Genomic DNA, 22,538 nt, shown 5'->3' with positions numbered 1-22,538 from the left:
CTAGTTAGAAAGGCATGTCAAAAGACAAGATGGGTCAAAAACAGCTTTTTGCACCAAACAGTTAAGTGTTGAATGCAAAGTAGAAGTTCCTGAAGGAAATTAAAATTGCCACTCTGGTGAACACACAAATGATAGGAAAGCAAAACAGCCTTATTGCTGATAGGAGAACGTTTTAGTGGTCTGGATAAAAGCTTGAATCAGCCACTACATTCCCATAAGGTAGAGCCTAGTCCAGGGCAAGGCCCTGACTCTTGGGTTCCCTGAAGGTGGAGGGAGGTGAGGAAGTTGCAGATGGAGGTAAAGTTTAAACCTAGGAGAGGCTGGTTCATGAGGTCTAAGGAAAGAAGCTGTCTCTGTAACATAAAAGCACATGGTGATGTAGAAGAAAGTGCATATGCTGATGTAGAAGCTACAGCAAGTGATGTAGAAGATCCTGGGGAACATCTCTGTAACAAAAGTGCATGGTGATGTAGAAAGTGCTGATGTAGAAGCTTCAGCAAGTGGTATAGAAGATCCTGGGGGAGATCATTGCTGAAGGTGGCTACACTGAACAGATTTCCACGGTTGACAAAATAGCCTTCTTTGGAAGAAGATGCTATCTAGGACTGTCACAGCTAGAGGGGAGGTCAGTGCCTGGTTTCCAAGCTTCAGAGGACAGGCTGACTTTCTTGTGAGGGGCTAATACAGCTGGTGACTTGAAGTTGAAGCCAGTGCTCATTGACCATTCCCCAAATCCTGGGGCCTTTAGGAGCTGTACTCTATAAATGGAACAGTGAAATCTGGATGACAGCACATCTGTTTACAACATGGTTTACTGAATAGTTTAAGCCCACTGTTGAGACCTGCTGCTCAGAAAAAAAAATTCCTTTCAGAAATATTACTGCTCATTGACAGTACACCTGGTCATCCATGAGCTCTGATGGGGATGGGCAGCAAGATAAATGTTTTCATGGATTTTGAGCGATTCAAGATTTGAGTGGGGGAAGTAGCTGCAGATGTGGTGGAAACAGGAGAACTAGAATTAGAAATGGAGCCTGAAGATGGGCCCGAATTGCTGCAACCTTGTGATAAAACTTGAACAGATGAAAAGTTGCTTCTAATGAGGGAGGAAAGAAAGTGATTTCTTGAGATGGAATCTACTTCTGGTGGTGTCTCTGTGAAGATTGTTGAAACGACAGCATAGGATTTAGAATATTGAATAAACTGAATTGATAAAGCAGCAAGGTTTGAGAGGATGGACTCTAATTTTGTAAGTTCTATGGTGGGTAAAATGTCATAAAACAGCATTGTCTGCCACAGAGAAATCATCTGTGAAAGGAAGAGTCATTTGATGCATTATGATAATATTCTGTTGTGAGGGGCACTTGGGTCGGAAGAGCATGCAGCACAACTCTTGATCTCGAGGTTGTGGGTTTGAGCCCCACATTGGGAGTAGAGGTTACTAAAATAAATAATAAAAAAAATGTAATCTGTTGTGATACTTACCATTAAGATGACTAGAAAACACTCTTCCACTCGATGAGTGAAATATGAATCCTTTTGAAGGGACTGTGCCAACTTGTAGGACAGTGTCTTCCAAACTGTGCATCGTGACCCATTAGTTCTTGGTTAAGCAATTTTTCCCTATCCTGAGGACATAAAGATAGCTTCCTGTGCTTTCTGAAAGTTATATACTTTTGCCTTTAATCTATCCCACATTGGTTTTTGTGTATGGTGTGAAATAAGGAGTGTTCACAGTTTCCCAGGTAGGTAGCAGTTGGCCAGTTGGCCAGGCCTCATCTACTGAGTAGAGTGCTCTTTGCTAGCTGACCTGCAGTGCAACCTGTCCTGAACCATGTCTCCTGCTGTGCTTGAAGTGTGTCAGGACTCTTCAGCCCATCCATCCTTGTGACACTGTCACCTGTCTTCATTATATGTTATAACTGATTGTTGCTGGTATCCAGAAATGCAGTTGCATTGTGTATATTCCTTTTACGTGTTGTGTCCAAGAACTTCTTTTTCTACAGATGAGAAAATTAAGGATGTTACAGGCTGTAAAAATGTATGCAAGTCATTGCCAGTAAATACAGTGGCAGGGTTAGAATTTTGGCCCCAGCCATCAGAGTCTGTGGTCTCTGGTCTTAGCTTGCTTCATGTTGACCTTCAGGAAAGTACACAGGCCACAGCACGATGGTGCAGTGCTGTGGCAGATTGCAGGAGGGTACAGAGGGCACAGAGGGGAAGTGAATGTACTGGAGGCATGGAGGTGTGGCCAGGACAGGGAGTTGGGGAGGCCTGGGTCTGAGTGTGTGACCTTGACACGCCAGCTGGATACACCCTTGTTGGAGGTGTGTCGAGGGAGTGGGGATCTCATGAGAGATGCCAGACTTGAGGTACAAGATTTGGGGGGCTGTTTGAGGGTTGGGGAGGAATAAAGAGCAGGAGGAGGAAGAGGTGTAGGTGAAGTCCACAGCATGGAGCAGGGGTGCTGCAGGAGGCCAGTGCCAGCCTCTGTGGCCCTACTGGTTGTTGCAAACGTCAGAGGGAAGGAATCAGGTGTTGAAGGCAAAACTGTGTTCCATTTTTTTGGTGTATAGTTGAAAGATTTTCTGCAGCCTTTCACTTTTATTCTCTGTTGTGGGATAGATTGATAAGCATTTTCTTTAGGTCATGGAATAAGAGTTGTGTCCTGTCTCCCACTCAATTTATAAATGGACAGTTCTTTAGGAAAAAAATATTTGACCAGTGTTTTTTATTTTTCATTTCATTTCATTCCATTCCATTCCATTTATTTATTTATTTATGATTTTTTATTTATTCATGAGAGACAGAGAGGCAGAGACACAGGCAGAGGGAGAAGCAGGCTCCTCGCAGGGAGCCCAATGTGGGACTTGATCAAAGGACCTCGGGATCATGCCCTGAACCGAAGGCAGATGCTCAATGGCTGAGCCGCCCAGGCATCCCTGTATTTTATTTTTTTCTAAAGATTTTATTTACTTAGAAGGAGAGAAAGAGAGAGTGCGCGAGCGTGCACGAGCAGGAGGAGGAACAGACTCCCCACTGAGCAGGACCCGGGATCATGGCCCGAGCTGAAGGCAGACGCTTCACCCACTGAGCCACCCAGGCGCCCCTCTAATTATATTACTGTTTTGAAAATGGTAACACGCAAGTTGAGTTAGGTTTGGGTAGGTGTTCGTTTTGTTGATAGTACTCTTTTCTTGGGAGTCACCTTTCAGGAGATTGGGGGCAAGAACTCAGTTTACCCACTATTACCATCTTTGGTTTAAATGAAATTACTTTGAGCTTCCCCACTTTCCATTCCTCTCCTCCCCATCTCTTTTAAGATATGATTAATAAGGGACATCTGGGTGGCTTGGCGGTTGAGCGTCTGCCTTTGGCTCAGGGCGTGATCTGAGATTGAGTACCACATCGGGCTCCCTGCATGGAGCCTGCCTCTGTCTCTGCCTCTCTCTCTCTCTCTCTCTCTCTCTCTCTCTCTGTCTCATGAAGAAATAAAATCTTAAAAAAAATTTGATTAATAAATGTGCATTACATTCAGAATTTTGTTCAGTTAGTCCACCTAAGGGTAAAACATAACTTCTTTTTAAAGGAGTACTATTATTTAACTCTTATTTCGGGATGTCACAATTGACAATTTGCTAATTACTTAAGATAATTATAATCATTTCATTGAAACAAATATGTGGTCAGTGTTGTCTCATTTGCAAGTATCCTACACTTAGTTGTCAGTGTTGAAAATAATTCTTTGTTCTACTTCTGAAGGGAGTCCACTGATAGGAATACTCTGATGGTAGTAGCTCTAGAAAGAAGGCTTGGGCTGCCCTGAAGCTCATGCATCTGGGTCTCAATTTCAGTCCCTCCCTTTCAGCTGCTTTAGTTTTAGACTCTTGCTCGGTGACTGTCCTGCTCTGTTCTCTCTTAACACCCAAGGCAGCCATTATCTGAGGTTCCTGTTTAATACTTATTGCTAGAAAGCTGTATCTTTTTCTTTTTTTAATATTTTATTTATTTATTCATGAGAGACACAGAGAGAGGCAGAGACACAGGCAGAGGGAGAAGCAGGCTCCATGCAGGGAGCCTGATGCAGGACTCAATCCCAAGATCCCTGGATCACGCCCTGGGCCGAAGGCAGATGCTCAACCACTGAGCCACCCAGGTGCCCCGCTGTATCTTTTTCTATTGAAATTTCTCTTGTTAATGAGGATTTATCTAACAGGGAAGAAACTTGAATTTTCATGTTTTAATAGAAGAAAAATTTACTTTTCAAAATGGAAAATTTCCTCCTTTGCTTTCGGTGTCTCCTGTTTATTTGGTGGGAGGGTATGTGTGGATGTGCCAGTGTCTCTCTGCTTGGCAGCAAAACACATCATTGTAACAGTTTAGCTGTGTTAGAACACAGTTGTCCTTCAGGAAATTTGAGGAGATTTGTACATGAAGAGCATTGCTAGTGTATTGAATTAAATATAGAAATTGAAGGGAGACAGACACATTATTCCTTGAACTGACAGCACTGAAAGCATGTTGGTTTTTGGAAGGGGTGATGAACTGTGAGTTGGTTGGTGGACACTGGGCTCTCAGCAGATGTCCTGTCTTGAACATGAATCGGCACACTTTGTGCACACCTGAGAGTTTACCTGCACCTCCCCTGCAGCTCCTTCATTCTTGCACATTGCTGCAATCTTCAGGATGAGAACCTCCCCAAACCCTGGTAGATAACTCCCACATTAATGATCACCAGAATCTGGAAGATTTTTGATTCTACTCCTCAGAAATCATGTATGTGGTGCAGCCGTATGAGTCTGATTTTGCCTGTTCACGTTCCGACCTTGAATACAGAAGGGTTTGATCCTGTCCTGCAGAGCAGATTTGGGCTGAGGAGACCTCTGTCATGGGATTTGGGGGGCAGCCTGGTCAGTAGACCAGCAGCCTGTGCCTTCACGTTGTCATGTGAACTTGCGGGCACCCCGCTGGGGGAATGCTGGCCCCTCCTACGCCCTGCTACTCCTGCCTTACAGGGCTTCTGTGGGATCTTGTCATTTCTCTGGCCTCTTCCTCAAACGAGGCCTCTTCAACTTATTTTGGAGGGAAGGGTAACAAGAATTCTCAAGTTTAAGGGACAGTGTTTTCTGGTGATTGTTTCCACAACTGCATAATTGGGGGTTTGGGTCAGAAAGTGGGATGAGATCAGTGATTATGTATTAGATGTGCTTGGGATACATTTCACAAAAATAACATTTTACCATCCTCACCCCTGGGCACACGGACTGAAGTATCTCTGGGGTGGAGACACAAAGGAGACAAATAATGGTGGTTTCTGTCTTTGGGACTTAGCAAATGCCTCCTGTGCAGCTGCATTCTGCCTCGGCTGCCTGTTGGCCTGTTTGAAGTTTGGGCTGTTGGTTTCCATCTAGTGAGTAGGACAGGGCAGTGGGGGTCTTAAATCCTGGGAAGCTTCTGTGTTTGGAGGCCAGGTCCTGTGTGGGTCTCTCCCCTCAGCCACTGTGGGTGGAGGAAAAAGAGCCAGGGAGTGGTGCTGCCCCGGGTGTAGCCTGTTCATTTATGGGGCTCTTTCCCCAGTTTGTTCCTGTGCTGTCCTTGCAGGCTGAGCACCTGCCCACCTCACTTGTCTCTGTCTCTTTCCCTCGTGGCTCCTTGAGGGGGCTCTGAACTTGAGAGCTTCATCTCACTTGAACTGGAACTAGTGAGTTGTATTTCTTTTCCATTTAGTAGTAATATATTTTGAGAGCTTTGTAGATAGCAGTAGGGTGGAGGGAACCTTGCACACAGAGGTGTTTCTGCACTGTCAGGAAGTGGTAACTCTGGAAAGGAGAAGATGGAGACATATAGAAGTGAACTGATTTATAGATGATGCAGAATCAGAGAACTCTGAGGAACCAGCTGTGTGAGAATGAATTATCTGGATGTCGGGGTGACCAGGCACGGCCACTCACTCAGCTGGATCTTACAGTGAAATGTTCTGGATGGGAAGCCTTCTTCCTTTTTGTATTCTTAATTTCTCATTGATTTTGTCTGTCAACTGTGTTTATTTGAGATGAATTTTCATGTGTGTCAAAGAATGTGTGTGAGCTGCCTGGAAAGGGCACAGATTCTGATGCAAAGGGTAGAAGCCTGTTGTGGCCCTGCTCCCCTGGGAGGCAGCCTTGCTTCCAGCTTAACAGTTTACCAGCAGATTATGTGTCCTGAGAGCTCTGAAGGCAGGCTTTCCTCTACAGTGGGTCTTGGGTTTGTGTATGTGCTGTGAGACCTGAGTGTAGTATTGGGCCTCAGTGCTTAATGGTCATGCTGCAGCATGAATCGGAGGGGCATTTGGGGAAGGTTTCCTAGGATGGCAGCATGATATAAAAAGCTGGAACAGTACCTGTCCACTCTAGGAAAGCTGGAGAATACTGGCAGTGTCAGGAAGTCAGGACTAAGGTATGATGCTGAGGGATGAACAGGGACTTGCCCAGGTACAGAGGGGAGGAGGGAGCTTCCTCTGAGTGAAACACTTTGTTTTCCAGAAACTGGGAGGTGTTTGAAATTGCTGAGGAGGCAGCCCAGGACAGCATCATTCAAAGCCTGTGTTCCTGTGGCTTTCCATTAGCGGGTTGCCACACTGATGGGTTGTGAGATCTACTTGGTGGGCGGCACCCACTTTAAAAACCAGCCACAACCAACAGGCAGCCTAGGATGTAGTAGAAAACACTGGGGTGCTTTGCACAGAGTGAGGGCAGTGTTGTCTTAGGAAGCCTTACCTTCACTTGTGTATTTGCATGTGTGTGTGTCTTGGATCATGATGTAAAATATCTCTTACTCTGGGTTTGAAATTTGAAGAGTAGCATAGTCCTCGTTAGCCCAGTCCCTCTACCCCATACCAGGCTCGAGAGATGAGAATCAGACATGCCAAGTTCACTTCTCAGCAATATGGTGAATGGGTTGGTTGGTGTGTTTGATTGGAGGTAGAGATAATGAAGTCATGATAACATAAGTGAAAAAATAATGGAGATTCTGCTCATTTAGGAGGAGTTAGGGCAGTAAGGAGGAGAGTGTGTTCAGAAGCTGGAATTGACAGAACTTGTCAGATGGCTTTTGATCATGAGAGAGAAAGGGACAACAGGTTTCTGGCTTGGAGGATTTCTAGACAATGGTACTCTAAACCAGGGCAGAAAATACAGCAGTCACAATCAAGGTAGAGGTCCACGTGTGCAAGGTATGTGTGGCTGCAGGTGTGTCTCTTACATAGTTGGACTTTGTGAGTTCACTGGGGAACTCTGAGTTGGAGAAATGGGAGGGATCTAACAGCATGGTTATTAGAGGCAGATAAGATTGCCCAGAGCGAGCATGTAGGAAATGCCATTTAAGGAGGAAGTGGAGGAGGGAGATCTAGCTTGTGGAACAAAGTGGAAGTAGAGTCAGCAAGAGAAGCTAAGACTGCCCGAGAGAACCCTGGGGAAGGGGGTCAGTGGTAGGGTGATGCTGCTGAGAGGCTGGGTGGGGGGGTTAGCATCAGCTACATTCTGGAGTAGATGGAGGATGAACAGAAACTGGCCTGGGTGTTGAAGGTGTGAGTGAGGTCCTCATAGGTGCTGGCATGATGTCAATATTTCAGGTTGTGGAGGACTCTCTCCAGGAGCTGTGAAGGCATGGCAGGTGCCTGGTGTGTGTGATAGCACTACAGCCCCAAGTGTGATCCTAATTTTGAGGCATATGATTCAGACTTTCAGAACCTGATTTCTTACCCCTTCCTGTTACGGGAGGGTTGTCATGAGGGTTAGTGAGGTGCTCGGGGGACATCACAGAGGTTAGTGGTGGGGACCTGCAGGGGCTGGTTGGGGCCACCATCCTGTGCCACAACCTTTCCAGACATTGAAATGCCTCAGAGCTCATGCAGACAACACAGAAGTGCAGCTGTCTGTGGGGTCGCATGTCCTCCGGCCAGCTTGCTTTTGTCTTCTGTACTTCATTGTTGCTACTTGAGAATCTGTAAAAACAGTTCCTAACCAGGAAGCAGACTTAAAGTGGGGGTTCCTGGAATTAGAGATTGTGTTGAAGGTGACATGAACTCTGCGGGCCAGGAAGGCTTTGCTGAAAACCTTGGATGGGGCTCTAAGGACTTGCTGGTGTGTGGCTTCTTGTTGCTGTTCCTCACCCACTCCTAGCAGGTGCAGGGCCTCCATTTGTGATGGGAGAGAAAGTCGAGGTGCGTAAGTACAGTCATCACAAACTAACAGGATGGTTTCCAGGGAGGAATTGGAAAAGATATATAAAGAGTAAATTCCCTTTTGTTTGTTTTAAGAAAGCAACTGAGTTGGTTCTGGGGATATTCCTTTCATTCCTGTTGGCTGGGCATCAGGAGATATACTGCTTCAAGGTACTGGACACACCCCACAGGGCTGGGTGGGGTAGGGCTTGCAGTGCAGAGCACCTGATAATAAGTCATTTGTCCCACACACACTTCCTGAGCTTTGTCCTCTTGACAGGACACACTCAGCAGAATGCTGGAATGTCACAGCTCAGACTTGCCTGCTTCTGCTTCAGTTCTTGGGGGCTGGAAGTCCTTCTTTACCGCCCTCCCCCCTTACATTGTTTCATTTTATTTTATTTTATTTTATTTTATTTTATTTTTTTAAAGATTTTTTATTTACTCATTTATGATAGAGAGAGAGAGAGAGAGGCAGAGGGAGAAGCAGGCTCCATGCTGGGAGCCCGACATGGGACTCGATCCCGGGACTCCAGGATCGCGCCCTGGGCCAAAGGCAGGCGCCAAACCGTTGAGCCACCCAGGGATCCCCTTCATTGCATTTTAGAGGTTAAACTGTACAAAGTACTGCTGTGGGTTCATATTCTCAATGAAAAGAGTACATTTAGGGAAAAGGGAGTATTTTTAAAAAGATTTTAAGTAATCTGTATACCCAGCGTGCCACTAGAACTCATAACCTGGAGCTCAAGAGTGGCATGCTCTACCTTCTGATCTAGCCAGGCACCCTGAAAGGGGTGTATTCTTAAGGGAAACAATGTTATGTTTCACGCTGAGGAATCTTAAACTTTTATAATTTAAAGTGGTTTAGGGATTCTCAAATCTTAATCTCTTTGTTTTATAGGGTGATAGTCTGAGGGATGTTTCTCTAGTACTTGAAAAATCACCCTTTTAGGGAAAAAAAAAAAAGACCCTGGAAAACTTTTGTAGTTCTGTGAGTTGCAGTAGATAGGATGTTGAAAGGAAAGCATTTATAATTCTGTCAGAATCTGTCAATCTCTTTGGGGAGTGCTGCCATCTTAACATTAGGTCCTGGGGTTATGAACATGGGATTTTTTTCCTCTTATGTAGATCTTCTTGAGTTTGTTTCAGCAGTATGTTGTAGTTTTCAATGTGCAAGTTTTCCACCTCTTTCGGGTAAATGTATCCATAAATACTTCATTCTTTTTGATGTTGTTGTAAATGGTGTTGCCCTATTTCCTTTTTAGATTTTTCATTGATAGTGATTAGAAATACAACCAAATTTTGTATATTGATCTTATATCCTGTAACCTTGCTCGCTTTGCTCATTTATTTGCTCCAACAGTGTCTTGTATATCCTTTCGGTTTTATATTCCTTTTTTCAAAGTGAGTTTTCTAGCTGGACAGCCTTCTTGAGTTCAAGCTTACGCTGTGTCTGCTGGAGGGTGGCTTTGGGTTTCCCATCTGTGTACCTGGTGTGGTTGGCTCGTCTCTTCTCTTAAGCTCTGTCACTGCAAAGAGCACTTGTGTGAAATAAGGGGAGCTCTGTCTGATTCTGAGTTGCTGTTTAACAGAAGGGAAGCTGGTACCCAGTGTCCTGTAGTCTGTCCTCAGGTTGTTCATTTTGTAGCAATAGAGCAGATAAGTGTTGTGTGAGATTGCAAATAAATCAGCAATCGTTTTGTTGGAGCTTCACACCAATGAAGTGGAACAGTAACCGCCCTGATTCCTGTTATCTTTGTATTTCCAGTGCCCCTGGCCCCATCATAAAATGGTGAGGTCAGCAATGCATTCCAAAAGACGAGCAGATAACAGCATATTCATGTTTCTTTTGAGTTTTGCCCTTAGAGCATGATGCTGATTTGGAATTCCATGACTTTGCTAAGAGCTGGAGGTACTGGTACTATTTCCTGATGTAGACCCTCAGAAAAGTTGTTTGATGCCCTTGTTAATCAGGATTTCAATGTGTGTGTGTGTGTGTGTGTGTGTGTGCGCGCGCACACACATGTGTGCATCGTCTTGAGGGTGCTGAGGAGCCTGTGGACTTGCTCTTGAGAGTCAGCACTGGGTGATGGGTTGGTGGTGGAATCTGGATTACTTCTGCCGGGGATGAGACAGCTAGTTTGGCCCACCCCAGCCCTGTCCATTTGCTGTGGTTGTGAGGGGCCTATTTTCAAGGCATGTTCCCAGTACTTTCTCTGGTTTGATTTCATGCTTCTATCCTCCTGATTTTCAAGAATTTCCCAGTCTCTGGTCTACAGAATTTCCCTTTTCTGATTTCCTTTATGGCTTTGTATCTGTTTATTTAAAAAACTCATTTTCTGTCATTTCCTTGGATTTAGCAGTGTGAGTTTCAGACTGTTCTCCCTGGACCTTGGTGAGTTGGGATGTGGTGTTGATTACTGCCTGCACCATTGTCCAGAGCTGAGGGCGTGGGGGCAAACCACCTACTTTGTTTGCATTCTGCATTGATTCACTTTGCACTTTCTTCTGATAAGGGATGTAAAGAGAATTGTCCTGGGACATCAGTTTTTTTCTGTTTCTTTCTTCCCTTGTTCTGCATCTGAACCGAGGACGGAAGCTCTGTGAGGGGCATTCCTTTTCCTAGTGGTGTCTTGGCCAACCTTACCTTTGTATCTGCCATCTGCTAAGTGCTTTCATTACTTTGAGCTGGCTCTGACTACCAATCTAGCAAATAAGGCAGTAACAAATAGCACCCATCCTAAAGCAAAAAATCCTAGTGGTCCCCCTGCTTGTTTCCTGGAAGGCAGTCAAGGCCAGGCCGATAGCCCCAACCTGAGATGGCAGGTGGCGCTGGCCCCACAGCAGAGTGAAGCGGGAGACGCCATCAGGGGAGTATGTTGGTAGCTCTGAGTATAGGTAGAATTCAGTTTGTCCTACCTGCCCTGAAGGAGAACTTTAAAATAGGTAAGGCCAGATCTGAGGGCTGTGTCCTACTTAAGTTCTCCAAGGTTACATTTTAAGAATGTAATGAATTTTTTTTTTTGGTAAATATATTATTTATGTATTTTAGAGAGAGAGAGAGAGAGAGAACGAGCATGAGGAGAGTGAGGGGCAGAGGGATGAGTAGACTTCCTGCTGAGTGCAGAGTCTGACTCTGGGGCTGAATCCCAAGACCTCAAGATCATGATCTAAGCTGAAGTCAGACGCTTCCCCAACTAAGCCACTCGGGTACCCCCATTTTAAGAAGATTTTTTTAACCTGTAAGGAGAACTCCATGTGCCTTTTAATTCATGTGTCCAACTTCAGGGACAGTGACTGACTCTGGAGCCAGTGCTGGCCCCACCGTTTCACATGGGACCCCTTGCAGGGCCTCAGACCTCTCATCTATAGCCTTGGTTATAAGGATCTCTACTTTAGGGAGTTGTGAGGTTTAAGTGAACTGAGCTAATACTAGGTCAGACCATATGAAATGGCCAATCTTAGACTTAAAAAAAAAATTGAGATCATTGTAGATTCATAATGCTGTAAGAAAATACAGAGCGATCCCTTGTATGCTTTGCCTGGTTTCTTTCCTGGTAACATTTTCAGAACTGCAGTATGCTGTCACAGCCAAGACGTTATAGGGACATGGTCCACAGGTCTGAGACGCCCCCGTTTTCCTGGATGGTGGATGCACATCGCCACCGGGATCCTCCTGCTCTCCATTTATAACCACACCTGCGATCCTGGCAACCCCTGATCTGTCCTTCCCTTCTAGAGTTTTGTCACCTGAGAATGTCCTATAAATGGAGCTGTGTGAATGTAACCTGCGGGGAGTGTCTGTCTGTCTTTGCTCCGCATGGTTCTGTCTGTCCATGTCTGTCCAAGTCCTTGCTGTGTGTCAGTAGCTCTTTCCTTCTCATTGCTGTGTACCTACCATTCTGTGCTGTGCGTGGACCACACTTTAACCCTTCACCCACTGAAGGACATCTGGGCTGACTCTAGATTTTGGTAGTTACGAATAAAACTGCTGTGAACACTTTGGGGAGATTTTGTTGGGCCGTATTTGACCCCCCAGAGATGGTGGTCCTTAATAGCTCAATGTGGTCCCCAGAAGGCACTTGAGGGCTCCACTGTGAGTGCAGCAGGACATTGCCATCTCTGTGAATGTGTTTGAATCAACCTGGAAAGTGTATACTTAATAGGAAAGCCACAGCACCGCATAGGTCCCTGAAGAGCCAGCCTGTGCTCCCCTGCTCACAGCCGTTCATGGGAGGAGCACGCTGCTGCTTGTCTGTGCACAGCAGGCAAGGAAGATATAGGAACCCACCAGGTCCTGCGGCTGTTTAGGGGTGAGCAGCACCCAGGACTCTGGCATCATTAAATTGTTCAATCAACCAGGGCATGTGGGTGCTTGCTCTGTACTGGTTTGAGTTTACACTCTCCTGTTCAGCCTGAGGTCTACATGGACTGTGGTTGATGGTGTGTTTTTGTTGTCGATTGTGTTTTAATCCCATGGGCAAAGGCCTGTGCAGTAAGATGATGCCTTTGCTGATTTGGATTCCTGGGCATTTAGGACATTTGGAAAGGTGGTAAAGGGAGGGGGCTGAAGGAGCCTTCGGCAGTGTGCAGTACTTTAAATCCAGAATGAAAATCAGTAATTTGGAGAAAGGCTGTGTGGGCCAACTGAAGATAGTGGGATTACTTTGGTATTGGTTGGATTGTATCAACATAGGTTTAAAAAAATTTGATCATCTTATGCTAATCAGAAATAATGGTTAGTAATTATAGGTCTTTCATTGATAAAAATTGAAGCAAATTAAATACAGTTCACGTTAAGTAAAATTTTCTAAAACTTGGGGTTACCTTGGAGAAGGATGACTCTCTGTGGTAAAAAAGCATTTAGTAATTTTGGACTCAGAGAAAACTCCTGAAGTAGTAAAATCTGTCCAGGGTCCTTACAAGTTATGACTCTGTGCTGGGGACAGTGATGTAATCCCTGGTTCTTCAGAGGCAGCTTGTCTCTCGTCCCGTAGCAGAGAAAGGAAGGCTGGCCAGTATGACGCAGAGGCAAGAGGAAGTCTGGTTAATGTGAATAGCACAGTATTTCTTGATTTTGTGTGTGTGTGTGTGTGTGTGTCTCTAAATACTGTCTATCTACCAGTTAATTAACATACCGTTTACTATTTTCAGATGTAGAACTCAGTGATTCCTTGATCCATATATCACCCAGTGCTCCTCACAACCAGTGTTATCCCTTCATCCCCATCGTCTGTCCGTCCATTGTGCTCCCCACCCCACCTCGACACCGTTAGTAGGTTCTCTACAGTTAAGACTCTTACTGTTGGTCTGCCTCCATCTTTTTACCACCCACCCCCATGATTGTTTTGTTTAGTTTCTTAAATTCCACATATGAATGAAATTCTATGGCATTTGTCTTTCTCTGACTGACTTACTTCACTCAGCATAATGCCCTCTAGCTCCATCACGAGAGCACATGAACAAGGGGGCCGCAATGGGAGAGGGAGATGCAAACTCCCACTGGGCTCCGTCCCAGGACCCGGACCGGTACCTGAGCCAGAGGCAGACACTTACCTGACTGACCACCCATGTGCTCTGCAAGGTTTTGTTTTTCTGTGGTTTTTTATTTTTATTTTTTAATTTTTTAAAAAATATTTTACTTATTTATTCATGAGAGACAGAAAGAGGGAGAGGCAGAGAGAGACACAGGCAGAGGGAGGAGCAGGCCCCACGCAGGGAGCCCAACATGGGACTCGATCCCAGGTCTCCAGGATCACACCCTGGGCTGAAGGCAGGCGCTAAACTGCTGAGCCACCCAGGGATCCCCATCTGTGGTTTTTTAAAAAGCTTTTTCTTGGGCAGCCCCGTGGCTCAGCGGTTTAGCACAGCCTTCAGCCCAGAGCGTGATCCTGGAGACCCGGGATCGAGTCCCACGTCGGGCTCCCTGCGTGGAGCCTGCTTCTCCCTCTGCCTGTGTCTCTGCCTCTCTGTCTTTCATGAATAAATAAATAAATAAAATCTTTAAAAAAATAAATAAAAAGCTTTTTCTCTACCCCTCATATAGTACCCAGCTCATTATAGGAATTGGTGAGATATGAAAGAGTAGAAAGATAAATTTAAAATCTTGTACTGCTACCCTATTCAGAGATAACCACCATTAATGTTAAAAGTATTTCCTAGTTTTTCTCAAAAACCTGTGTTGTTTTTCATAATGCATCAGACTTCCTCAGCACTTGTGATTATTGTCCTATCCATATTGCCAGTCCCATTGGTGTGAAAACATCTCCCTGTTGTTTTAGATAGATTCTTGGCAAGGCCATATGTCAGGGTGGCCTTGCCCTCAGATGTGGGTAGGCAGCTGCCCCATCTGTTGATGCTTCCTCTGCCTCTCCTGGTGACTCTCCAGCTGTGCTGGACACTGGCTTTTCATGTCTCCACAGTCTTTGTACTCTGTCTTCACTGATCTCTTTATTTTTTGGCTGGGAACATGCTTTTTGAACTACGGTAACTGTAAAAGATGTGGTCCAGTGCATTTCTGTTTGAAAATGTAGCTTGATAATTGCATCGGTGGTTGTAGTTTTGATGTGAACGTGTATGCCACATGAAGCTTTTTTTGTGTCTTAGAACATTTCTTCAATGTGTATTCTCCAGAAATGAGGTTACTTTGTCAAAAAGCATAAATATTTTGGATGCTCTTAATTTGTCAGAAGTAATTTGGTTAATTACTAAAGTATTTTCCCTTAGAATAAAAAGACCTTTAGACCAGGATTTGGGAGACCTGGGCTCTCTTTCCAACCTGCCTTTAGTTCCTTGCATGACCACAGACAGCTAAACCTGATTTGGTTTCCTTATTTGTCAAGTAGCAGTTGGATTTATAGCACTGGTTCTCTGCCTAGATGGTTTTGCCCTTTGGGGGACTTGTGACAGGGCCTGGAGACGTTCTGGTTGTCACAACCTGCTTGGGGAAGTGTGCTGCTGGCATCTAGGGGGTGCAGGCCCAGGGCTGCTACTCAGCATCCTCTTCCAGGGCCCGGGAGACAGAGGATGGCCTAGTCTTAAGTGTCAGGGCTGTTGAGTGTGAGAAACCTTGGGTTAGGAACAAGTTTTCTTCAAAGTTGTAATGGTGGATAGTATGCTGTATTCCTAGTGTGGACATTCATCATGCATTCTGTATTTTCTCTTACTGTCTTTATAAGAAAATCGAAAAGCTTAACCACATACTTGTTGCTTTTCAATAAAACCAAGTACTGTGTTTTGGAAGCTGCTTTCTTTCTGTGTTGTGTTTAATAATCCTTGAAGTTCATGCTGGCTTTGAAAAATCTAGTACAGGAATACAGGGACAGAAGTACTTTGCTCTGTCTTTGCAAACACACAGCCACCTGCAAGCACAGGTCAGGAGACCAGGTAGATAGATGTTGGGAGAACTGAGGGACCCTGCTTGCTGTGGGCACCGTGTCTGGGAGCCTTCTCCCTGCCTCCTGTCCATGAGTATGATTGCCCTACTGACTGGACCTGTGATGTGCTTGGAGATGGAAGCAAGTCTGATGTTTTGATGGGGTTCTGGGAAAAGGGTCACGAACAAAAAATTTTTTTTTCTTTCTTGTGACTGGCTTGTTATATTCTTGAAAATCTCAGAGCTCTCCTAGGAGGTCACACAGTGTTATTACTCAGCCAGTTTTCTTCGTGATGCTCGTCTTACTGGCAAGGCCACAGTGGCCACTTGGTTTACTTCCTATAGTGGGAGTCTCCAGGTGGGGGCAGAGTGGGGCAAGGGGTGGTGGGTGCTGCCAGAGAGGCAATTGCTGGGCCTTTGGAAGCCTGAGGGAGATTTCGGGCTTTCACGTGGGTGTGATAGAACATCCATGAGGCAGGATGGGTAACTTTGACAAAGGCTTCATAATTGTGAGGTTTCTGTTGAGGTCCGTGGGAGAAGGAAGGTCTGTGAATGACCTCTTCAAGCCCCCAGTCCAGAAGCCTCATCTCCAGGGAGAGAAACAGGCCCACGGAGTGTTCTTTCCTTAGCCTGGCCCTTCTGGGTACTGCTTTCCAGGAAAAATTACCGAAAACTAATTCCCATTTGGATAGTGCCCTAAAGCAAATCATTAGGTGTGAGCCCTTTCATGGGCTTATTTTCCCTTTATAACCCAAATCAGCCAAGCACACATCTTAACAACTTTTTTTTGTTGTCCGTAGTTAAGTGAATTGAAGGAAGGGAGCAGCAGAGTGAATATTTGGTCCAGATGGAGAGACTGGAATTGGACAAAGTGACTGAGGGAAAAATGTATAAGCTAATTGTGCTCTCTCATTTCAGAATGTGCACAGCTCTGCTCTGGGACGCGCCTTGTTGGATGTAACAGTCTTCATCAGCATCGACTTTCAGCTATGGAATCGGTAAATATTTTATTGCACTGCCGTTCATATTTTGTTATATTCACTGCTTTGTGAAAAGGGGTAAGAAGATAATGCTAGACTTCCATGTTGGCTTCCTGGGGCTTGATTGTGCTAGCTGATTGTTCTGGATGTTGTCCTAGACTTCCTTTGGATGCCGGTGTGTCAGAGCAGTGGTGGTGAGCTGTGGGCTATTAAACAGCTCCCTGGTGTTCCAGTGGCAGGGTTCTGTAGAATCTAGGCCAGGAGCCTAGGCTGTGAAGGAAGTTTGTTTCTGCTCAAGCTCTCTATCTGATTGGCTCTACCGTGGAGGAGTCTGGACCCAGTACTATGTTTTGTGCTCTGTGCATATTGCACAAACATTTGGCATGGAGAAGAGATTTTCTAGTCTGAGAATTGTCCTCTTCCTCTGGGGGAAGCAGTGGAGGAGGCCTGGCTGTGCTCTCATCTGGTGTCCCGTGTGTCTGGGCAACTATTCGTGGGATTCTTAGGAGCTTGAGGCCAGCTTGTGTGGTTGGTGGGTAAAGAATGGGATCTTTTGCTAGGTTGCCCTGATTGCTTGCTTCCTCCTGGAAATTACTGGTAAATTTTTTGAGGGGTGGAGGAGCTGCTTCCTTAAGGACCCTGGTCTCAGGTCTCAGCAAGCATCTATTGCTCTAGAACAAAGTCCCTTCCTTGTGGGATATGTTGCATTGGTTGGCAGTTTATTTATTTATTTATTTTTTAAACTTTATGTATTTTTTTAATAAATTTTTATTTATTTATGATAGTCACAGAGAGAGAGAGAGAGAGGCAGAGACACAGGCAGAGGGAGAAGCAGGCTCCATGCACCGGGAGCCTGACGTGGGATTCGATCCCGGGTCTCCAGGATCGCGCCCTGGGCCAAAGGCAGGCGCTAAACCGCTGCACCACCCAGGGATCCCAGTTTATTTCTTTTAATAAGTACATTGATGATGATAGAAAACTCTTGATTCATTTTAGTTTTTCATACCTTGGTCAGGCATTAGTGTTTTAAAGCAGACAGTCCAAAGATGCATTATCCATTCTGTTTTGTTGTTCCTAGCAGACATGACAGAAACCTTTCCTGCTACATCCTTAGACGAGTGTCCTTAATCTAACAGAACCTGTCCTTTATCTCAGCCATCGCTGAATCAAGCCACTTAGAAGGTTCCTCTCGGTCTCTTTGACTTGACTGAGGTATTTCCTTGGGAATGGCGATAAGGTTTGACGGAATAGGAATCTTAGATGTCTCTGACAGTAGGCCTGGAATTGTCTTCTCTTAATCTGCGGGATGGTTAGTGGTTAGAAAGAAGCCAGTGCAGGTGTTGGTGATCAGGTGAGGTCGTTGGTGGGCTTTGTAGAAGAGTGCTCCCCTGTGTGGTTTTCCAGAACGTGCATGTGGATTCAGCTTGGTTGTCCTAGGCAGCGGGTCAGCCGTTGAGAGACTAGGTCCTAAAGAAAAGGACGTAGTGGGGTCAGAGAAAGAACTAAACCCACTCCCCACAGGAAGCTTACCTCTGCATTTGTTTGGAAACTGTAACATTGGTCCTAATTCATAATAAGGAAAAAGGAAGTGCTGCCTGAATTAGGTTCTAGTAAGCATTTGGTGATTCAAAATAATATATTTCCTGATTAAAGGAAAACAAGTTACTAGTGACTCTTTGCTGGCAGATTCTGGGGTCAGCCCAGTTGGTCTGATGGATTGAGAGCAATAGGTGCGTTAATCTTTAGAAGGTTTTCTAACATAGGAAGGACTAGCTTTTTTGACCACATCACAAAAATAACCCAAGGCATCTCATGCCATTTAATAGTTTTGGAAATCATAAATACTCAGATAATATATATTTTTTGAAGAGTTTATTTATTTATTCATGAGTGACCCAGAGAGAGAGGCAGAGACATAGGCAGAGGGAAAAGCAGGCTCCATGCAGGAAGCCTGATAATGGGACTCGATCCCGGGACTCCAGGATTTTGCCCTGAGCCAAAGGCAGACGCTCAACTGCTGAGCCACCCAGGCATCCCGGTACTCACTTAATACTGATTATAATAGTCTTAAAAAAATCTAGTGTTTCGGTTGAATAAATACAAAGATTCTTATTAATGGTGAGGTCTCCTCTTAGGCCAGTGGCCCAAATGTGTTAGCAGGAAACAGGACTGCAGCAGTTGTGGGTGAGGTCTGCCCTTCATGACCGTTCCTGGAATCAAAAGGCAGAATCAGTCAATCTATCTGTCGTCTATCTATCTATTTAAAAGATTTTATTTATTTGAGAGAGAGCACGAGTTGAAGGCAGAGACAGAGGGAGAGGGAGCAGCAGCCTCCTTGCTGAGCAGAGAACCCAATATGGGGCTTGATTCCAAGACTCTGGGATCATGACCTGAACTACCCAGGTGCCCAAAAAGGCAGAATTTTAAAAATAGGATAATTTTGTGGACTCTAATAATTTTTCATTATTATTCACATTATTTTTAATTTTCATTTTGACTGCTTAATATGAGCCATTTAGATCAGATTTGAGACAGAGGTAGGCTTGGTAGGCCCTGTGAGTATTTCATCCTGTGCTCTTGTCTCCATCTTGAGAATTATTTAAGCACCCAGTTTGGATAGATTTTGGGCTGGCCCTGCCCTGAGATATTATTCCAGGTGTGGCTGTGTTACAGTATCCATAACAACCTGTGTGGGTTGGGTTGGCTGACCTGGCTCTCTTCAGTCCTGGGCTTCCCTGCTGTGACGGGGTAATGGTGACACCCATCTTAAAGATTTCTTCCAAGATTAAGTGGCACTGTTGATGGAAATAAAGCTCCATGAAAACCTAAACTTTAAAATTATAAGATTAATTTTAACCTTTCTTTAGCACAAAACTGTTTCATCTGACAGTTGGTGTGATTCTTGCTTTGTCAACATCTTGCTTGGTAGAGGTAGAGGGTCTCGACCTCTTCAGAGGAGTGCTGAGATTGACATGGCTCTTGGCAGGTCCCATCTCACCAGGAGCAGGTGAATGTGTGTACAAGAGAGTAAGAGCTGTCTGTCACCCAGCCCTGACCCCCGGTGGCATGTGAGTGTACACTCATGCTTGCTGGGAGACAGGAATTTTGGTGTTTCTAAAAACAAAACAGGTTCTGAAAGTAACATGTTGTAATGATAAAGGTAGTGTTTATATGAGTGGAGGTATAGATTTTATACTTGGACACCTCTATTTAAAATAGGAAAGTGGAGATGCCTGGGTGGCTCAGTAGTTGAGCATCTGCTTTTGGCTCAGGGCGTGGCTGCAGAGTCCTGGGATCGAGTTCTACATCGGGCTCTCCTCGAGGAGCCTGCTTCTCCCTCTGCCTCTCTCTGTGTCACTCATGAATAAATAAATAAAATCTTAAAAAAAAGAAAAAAGTAAATAAAATAGAAAAGTGGTTGCTTTTTGACCAGCTAAAACATTGAACTTGTAAGGCATAGTCTCAGGGTCCCTGGATATGATGCTGAGCTGGGTGCCCTGAGCAAGTGGTGCTCACTGTAGAGTGGTGTACATGGCTGGCACTTGGTCCTGCTTCCCTAAAAGCACAGGGACTGAAAGTCTTCCTGACAACAGAGTCAGGTGTCCCTCTGTCAACTATTGATGTGCTGGCGACACCAGGGATCCCACCTGAGCAGCAAGGTTGGAGGACGCCCCTCCTGACCTTGAATGTTTTTGCTATCTGGTATTGAAACGGAGAATCTCTTCCCAGCTCGTATGTTAGGAGTGGCAGTTCTTCCTGACCCAACCACCAGCCCGATGCTCATTGGCTGTTAGGTGCCCTTCATGGTCACAGCACATGTGGCTGCCAGGTGGGTTCCAGCTCCTGCTACTGCTGCCATACCTGTGGGCAATGCAGACTTGGATTTGCAGATTTTAAGGAACTTGTAGGTCCTGTTGCTGATTCATTTGCCTTTTTAACAAAGAGGTTTTGTAGGGTTCACAAATAGATAACAAAACGTACTTTGCTTCATTCTCAAAGAAATATGCATAGCTAAAAAAAAAAAAAAAAAAAAAAAAAGAAATATGCATAGCTAATTGTGCCATAATTTACTGAATTTTTGAGTATAAGTTTTTATTGTATATTTAGAGTTCTAGGGGATATCCTTTGGCTACACCCCCTTAAACTATATAAAAAGTACAGAATGTTAGATCTCAGTAAAATGAGATTTCATTAAGTGTGTTTTTTTGGTTAATATGAAAATTAACAGTGTGTTCATACACTTTTCCCCCAGAAACTCTTGCTCTCCCCCAGCAGTGCTGGCCGACTGGTTGAACTTTGGTCTTCTTATTCCAGGGTACTTTGGAATGCTGGGACAATTCATGTACCTGGGACAGGGAGAGGGTTTGGAAAGTAGACAGATCAAAGCAGAAGGGGAAAGTCTGAGTCCACACCCACATCTGCACCCCGGCCAGGACTTCTGGCCGCCAGGGTCATTTCCCTCTGGATATTTCTAGCTGGAATGGGCCTCTGGGCTCAACCACACTGGGAAGGCAGGCATGTAGAGTTACCTGTTTGGGTTCCAGGAAGAGTTTTTGTGGTTCGTGATACCCCATTTATTATCAGTTGCTATCATTTTCCTTCCATTTTTAACTATGGAAATTCTTGTGGAGCCAGTGTTTATTTTTTAATACCATCAAATTTTAAAACCGGCTAAAGAGATTTCCTCTCTGTTTTGTATTTGAGGGTGAGGAGGAGTGCCTGGATCTCTCTTAGAGTGGGTACTCATAAGGTGAGCTGAACTTTTTTTCTGGAACACCACCTGTCTTCCCTTCCTCCTGTGCCTTGTGGAATATAAGGGGGTCCTGTAACACAGAGGGAAGGGGGCTCTGTGCAGCTTAGGGATGTCTGCTACAGGAATTTCCACCTGCAGCTCATCTGGATCTTGGTGAGAGGAAGAAGGAGGCAGGAGGGGCCATATCTGGAGAGGTGTCAGCTTGCTGGGCCTGACAAGAACTTTGTGTCTTCTCCACTCTAGAATAGGTATCTTGATTGTCACTTGCATTGCTGCTGGGGAGAAGGAATTTGGGATATCCTTTGTGTAAAATAAAGGGTGGTGGTGGGGTTTGAAATGTGCACTCTTCTGAGTTCAAGATTGCAGTGTTTGGTTTAGTGGGGTCAGTCTGTCCCTCTTTTTGATGCCACTGAGGGGCTTCCCCCACCCCCCCACCCCAGCAGTGCGAGGGATCCAGAGATGGAACAAAGAAAGTGCCAGCTTGGGCAGCAAGTTTGAAAAGAAAGCACAGCAGAGCAGGGTCCTGTCCCTGGACCTGTGATTGGACCAGCAAGTGCCAGAGGTGGGGGAGGGCAGGATCTGAGCTGCGTGGATGTGTGTGTGCACAGCTGCAGCTGCATTGCCAGCATCTAGTCCTGAGCCTTGGGCCAGGTGAGTCCCCCGTCTTGTTGCATCTCACTTTAAGGAAACTGAATGTGGAGAATAGAACGTGTTGACTTTGGCAATGGGCTCTGCCAGGACTTTGCTCGTCATGTGACCCAGTGTGTAAGGCTCTGCTTGCAAACACAAGTGCACTCTCCACACACGTGCATTTTCTTTCTTGATGCCGACCCGTCCATGTTCTCATCTGTAGCTCTGTGCCCCCTCCCTTTCCCGTTTAAGGTCAGAGTCCCCAGCCTTGGGCCTGGGTTACAGCACCTATGGGCTCAGAGAGCATTCTGCATGGGCAGGAGCAGGAAAAGGGGGAAAGAAGGAAGGGAGACAATATTTTTCTTTTAAAGCTTTTGACTTTGTTGACCTTTTGTGAATGGATGGTTTGTGTTTTGGAAAATATACACTCTGGGGCCCTTGTCTGCCTCTGAGGGTGTTAGCACATAAAGACGAGAGCAGCAGCTATTTGGACCCTGGGTATTTTTGGAGGAAAGAAGGGTAGAACCAGAGCAGGGAGTGGAGGCAGTGTTTTTCTGCAGCTCTGGGCCTCGTAGGGGTGCATGGCCTGCTGATGGCAGC

At 45.3% G+C, this 22,538-nt stretch overlaps 1 protein-coding gene across 10 annotated transcripts in view; it reads left to right on the top strand.

The window, feature by feature from the left end:
- Positions 1-22,538, top strand: part of ANKRD11 (ankyrin repeat domain containing 11) — a 190,401-nt gene that overhangs the window by 58,063 nt on the left and 109,800 nt on the right. For all 10 annotated transcript variants that reach the window (XM_072819608.1, XM_072819605.1, XM_072819607.1 and 7 more), the window contains one exon: positions 16,494-16,573. The gene's annotated coding sequence lies outside the window, so the exon portion shown is untranslated. The remainder of the gene's footprint in view (positions 1-16,493; positions 16,574-22,538) is intronic.

Source organism: Canis lupus, chromosome 3, assembly GCF_048164855.1.
Source record: "Canis lupus baileyi chromosome 3, mCanLup2.hap1, whole genome shotgun sequence".
Lineage (NCBI taxonomy): Eukaryota > Metazoa > Chordata > Mammalia > Carnivora > Canidae > Canis > Canis lupus.
This window is presented reverse-complemented; position numbering and strand designations above follow the sequence as displayed.